This window comes from Triticum urartu, chromosome 7A (genome assembly GCF_056163025.1).
Source record: "Triticum urartu cultivar PI428250 chromosome 7A, HENAU_Tu73, whole genome shotgun sequence".
NCBI classification, from domain to species: Eukaryota; Viridiplantae; Streptophyta; class Magnoliopsida; order Poales; family Poaceae; genus Triticum; species Triticum urartu.
In genome coordinates, this window is record NC_141879.1 from 544,147,641 (window position 1) to 544,153,292 (window position 5,652).

The following is a 5,652-nucleotide window of genomic DNA, read 5'->3' on the forward strand; positions in this document are numbered from 1 at the left end:
TCGAAAACCTAAGCAACTCAAGGACCCTCGGAGAGAGTTGGGGATTTCTCTGTTTTCATATTTGAATTTTATCAAATATTGAAACGAGGATTTTGGTTTTAATTATTTTTCTCTCTGAAAATATTTCATATTAAAATATTGAGAGGAGATAATATGACTTCTCCAAAATAAATGAAATATTGGAGGAAAAATATTAAAATCAAATATTTGATTTTATCCGGAGTTTATTGCTATTTTATTTGAATTAGAAAAATTACACGTTTTTCAAAGTTGAATTTTAGGGCAAAGAAAATGTTCATCTTGTTTTAAATATTTTATTTAGATGGTGAAAATTGTTTTGGCATTTTAGATTTTTATTTTATTTTCTAGGATTTATTTAGTTCCGGCGAAATTATTTTTAAAAAAGAAACTCCCGCCGGACCGCACTGGGCAGAGGCCCAGCCGCGCGCCTCCCCGCACCGGCTCGGGAGAGGACTCCCGAGCAGCACCGCTGCCGCCGCCAGGACGTGTCCGTCCCAGACACGCCGCCATCCCGCCCCCTTCCCCAAGCCGCCACACCCCCCTCTTAAAGCCGACCCCCCCTTGGAGCCCGAAGCCGCGCTGCCGCCACCGCAAGCCGCCTGCCCCGCCGCCTTGCGCCGCACGCCGCCGTCGCCTGCCGCCGCTGCCCCACCCCGCCCCGCGCCACCCGCCGCCGCTGCCCCGCCTCGCCGGAGCCGCCCCGCCTCGCCGGAGGTATAAGCGCCGTTCGGTTTTTTAAGAAAAACTAGTTTGGTTTTTTGTTAGAAAACCCTAGTCTTTTTGGATAGATCGGTTAGCCGGTTTTTCTCGGTTTAGTATATTTAGCGGACGTTCATCCGTATGTTTGTTTTAACGAACGGCTCGCTCGTTAGTTACAGACAACGAACGTTCATTCATTAGCATGTTCGTCAGTTTTCTTTTTCTCGGATTTTTCCGTGATTATTTCCGATCGCGATTTTTGATCCGATTTTCATTTCAGTATATCTTTTCGCTCGGAATCAGGCGATTCAAGCGCCTAGATCTTCGTCTCGAAACCCTCTTTCCGTTTAATCAACTTGAACAAGATTTTGGTACTGTAAAATTTGCCTTAGTCCAGATTAGTAAACGGATCTTGTTTCTTTCGTTTGATTTGATTCTTTTCGCAAACCGGAGTTCTTAAGTTGAACTTTTTGGTTAGATCTTCTTATTTGAGTTTTACCCGTGTTTCTTTGCTTGATTGCTTATGTATGCTATTGTTTGTTTGCGATAGAACACCTGGAGTGCGAAGCGTGCTACTACGAGTCCCTAGGTTTTGCGGATCATCAGCAAGGCAAGTAACACTTTGATCATACCCCTTTATCACCCAGTTTTTATGCATTAGTTCCAATCATCAGACATTGCATGATTAGGATGTGATTAACATGTGGGTTGGGAAGTACTTGATGAGGTAGAACCTATTGCCCTGTTATATTTCAAACCCTGGGAGTTACTTCTACGTATTGCTTATATTGCTATGCTATGCTCGTAGACGTGGTTTGGGTGAGTGAAATCCATGACAGATGTGAGATTGTTAATTAATGGTTCAACTTAAGGTGGCAACTTGAATACACATCTGGGTGGATTGTTTGTTGGGCACCTGGAGAACCCAATGTTGTCCTAGGATATCTCGGAGTACCCGTGTGATAATCCTATGGTCCGTCACCCAGGATCAAAGGGAACTAAGATATTTTCATGCTAGAAACTTCCGTGTGCAGCCACAAGCTATTATGGGCTCTAGCATAGTTGAGTAAGTTGTGTGAAGCTCTCGAAGAGGTGGATCAGCAGGTAGAGGGATGTAGGTTGGTATGGTCTGCCCGGAGTAAGGAGTTAATGCTTCTGAAAGACTGTGTCTCGGTCATCCGTTTCTCAAACACCCTATAGTGCGAGAAATCCAACGGAGGAGATCGGGTCTTGTGGGGAAAAGTGCGCAAACCTCTGCAGAGTGTATAAACTAATCATGGTTAGCCGTATCCCCGGTTATGGACATCTGGAGTATCTAGTACTTGGAGTATCATAAGTATCTCATCACTATCAAATAATATTGTTGGGTTGTTAACCACTTTAATTGGGATTGAGTTGGAGGAACCTTCTCAATGATGTTTCAACTACCATGATAGTTAAATAAAATCTATTCCTTTGTTGTAGGGAAAAATTGGCTTTTCGCAAAAACTATAACCATAGAGCTTTCCACCAGCCAAATATGCATGTAGTGATAGCATTATTCTGTTCTTGCTCTACTGTGTTATTATGCCAGCATATTCCATGTGCTGACCCGTTTTCGGGCTGCAATGTATTATGTTGCGGACTTTTCAGACGAGGAGTAAGGTACGTTAGGTCATTGCCGCGAAGCTCAGCTATGCCGTTGGAGTTGATGGACTCACTTATCTTCCAAGCCTTCGGTTGTTATCCTATTAGATGACCTTAAGCCATATTTATTGTAATAAGTTCTCTTTTGAGACATTCGATGTAATAAGTGTGTGATTGCTACTCTATTATAAATACTCGAGTATTGTGTGTGTGTCAGCATTACCGATCCAAGGATGACACTGAAGCACAGAGACTTGACCGTTTGAGGTCGGGTCGCTACAAGATGGTAGCAGAGCACACGCTGAGTGTAGGACACGACCACTAAGCTAAAGCCCTAGATCACTATTCTCTTCTCATTTCTGACTCCTCTCCATTTTCTACTCTTTAGGATGGCGGACGCAAGGAACAAGTTTGCACAACCGGATGAAGAAGCACCTTTTGGATGACACTTGAAGGAAGTCACTAGGTACCTGAACATTGGAATACCAAGCTTCACCGGGACTTACAATGCCACATTACCAGAAGAGGACCGCTGGATGATTCAAGTTCAAGTTCCAGGAAGGACAATCGCGCCAGTCACTGAACCCATAGAATTTTCCTTCGATGCACCAACCTGGAGTCTAGGAAAGAGCATGGCAGCTCACATCACCATGGGACACATTGGAGAAGTTTATCATAAGGAGCTTAAGGATACTATCTATCAGATTTGTGGGCGTCGAGATGAGCAATGGGAGATGATCAGCACCAGGAAGGATAGATCAATCGCCACTTTCATCCAGGAGCTAAACCAGCACATCCGTCGCCAGGAGAACCAGATGTGCGTAGGCATGATAGATCTGAAGAAGGCGATGACAAGGATCACGGAACTGGAAGAAGAACTTAAGGCTACACGTGAAGATTATGAGGAGGAAATCGTTGTAGTAGTGCAGAATAATGACGATCTAGAAAGGAAGCTAGGAGTATTCATGGGAGACCCCGCACCAGGAGGAGAAGACGAAGAACCCACGGAGATTCGTCCGGAAGACGACATCATCATCGACGACACCAACTCGGACCCCGACGATAGCGATGATGACTATGAAGACGAAGCTGGAGCAAACATCATGGAGTCTTCAACCGATCAGTATTTTTAGTAGACCACCACATCAGTAGTAGTATTTGATACGTCTCCAACGTATCTATAATTTTTGATTGCTCCATGCTATATTATCTACTGTTTTGGACATTATTGGGCTTTATTATCCAATTTTATATTATTTTTGGGACTAACCTATTAACCGGAGGCCTAGCCTAGAATTGTTGTTTTTTGCCTGTTTTAGGGTTTCAAGAAAAGGAATATCAAACGGAGTCCAAATGGAATGAAACCTTCGGAAACGTGCTTTTCTCATCAGATAAGATCCAGGAGACTTGTACCCTCCGTCAAGAAAGCCACGAGGCGGTCACGAGGGTGGAGGGCGCCCCCCCTAGGGTGCGCCCGCCTGCCTCGTGGGCTCCCTGTTGCTCCACCGATGTACTTCTTCCTCCTATATATATCCACGTACCCCTAAACGATCAGATACGGAGCCAAAAACCTAATTCCACCGCCGCAACTTTCTGTATCCACGAGATCCCATCTTGGGTCCTGTTCCGGAGCTCCGTCGGAGGGGGCATCGATCACGGAGGGCTTCTACATCATCATCCAAGCCCCTCCGATGAAGTGTGAGTAGTTTACTTCAGACCTACGGGTCCATAGTTAGTAGCTAGATGGCTTCTTCTCTCTTTTTGGATCTCAATACAATGTTCTCCCCCTCTCTCGTGGAGATCTATTCGATGTAATCTTCTTTTTGCGGTGTGTTTGTTGAGACCGATGAATTGTGTGTTTATGATCAAGTCTATCTATGAATAATATTTGAATCTTCTCTGAATTCTTTTATGTATGATTGGTTATCTTTGCAAGTCTCTTCGAATTATCAGTTTGGTTTGGCCTACTAGATTGGTTTTTCTTGCCATGGGAGAAGTGCTTAGCTTTGGGTTCAATCTTGCGGTGTCCTTTCCCAGTGACAGAAGGGGCAGCAAGGCATGTATTGTATCATTGCCATCGAGGATAACAAGATGGGGTTTTTAACATATTGCATGAAACTATCCCTCTACATCATGTCATCTTGATTAAGGCGTTACTCTGTTTTTAACTTAATACTCTAGATGCATGCTGGATAGCGGTCGATGAGTGGAGTAATAGTAGTAGATGTAGGCAGGAGTCGGTCTACTTGTCTCGGACATGATGCCTATATACATGATCATACCTAGATATTCTCATAACTATGCTCAATTCTGTCAATTGCTCAACAGTAATTTGTTCACCCACCGTAGAATACTTATGCTCTTGAGAGAAGCCACTAGTGAAAACTATGGCCCCCGGGTCTCTTTCTCATCATATCAATCTCCATCACTTTATTATTGCTTTGCTTTTACTTTTTTACTTTGCATCTCTATACCAAAAATACCAAAAAAAAATTATTTATCATCTCTATCAAATATCACTTTTGTAAGTGACCGTGAAGGGATTGACAACCCCTAAGGGCGTTGATTGCGTTGTGCTATTGTTTTTGTGTAGGTACGAGGGACTCGCTCGTAGCCTCCTACTGGATTGATACCTTGGTTCTCAAAAACTGAGGGAAATACTTACGCTACTTTGCTGCATCATTCTCTCCTCTTCGGGGAAATCCAACGCAGTGCTCAAGAGGTAGCAAGAAGAATTTCTGGCGCCGTTGCCAGGGAGTCTGCGCAAAAGTCAACATACCAAGTACCCATCACAATCCCTATCTCCCGCATTACATTATTTGCCATTTGCCTCTCGTTTTCCTCTCCCCCACTTCACCCTTGCCATTTTATTCGCCCTCTCTCTCTCTATCCTCCCTCTCCCTCTCTATTTGCCTATTTTTGCCCGTTTGCTTTTTGTTTGCTTGTGTGTTAGTTTGTTTGTATGTCGCGATGGCTCTACCTAGATTTGGTGATCTTCACCTTAAAAGGTTAGAGGAGATCGAAAACAACGTCAGGAAGTTTATGGTTTTGCAATTTGAGCATAATAATTTCTTTAGAAATGAGCTTAAGGAACAAAAAAATTTCATGAATTATATGAATAAAGAGCTCGATGATATGTCTAAAGAATTTGATGATATAAGATCCCAAATTGCTCGTCTTGAAAAATTAACTGCTGAAATCTCGGATATGCAAGCTACCTTAGTCAATAAGATGGCCGCCAAACCGGATTCCTATGAAAATCATGATGAAGATCTAAAAGTTATTGATGTGTCCCCTATTAAATCT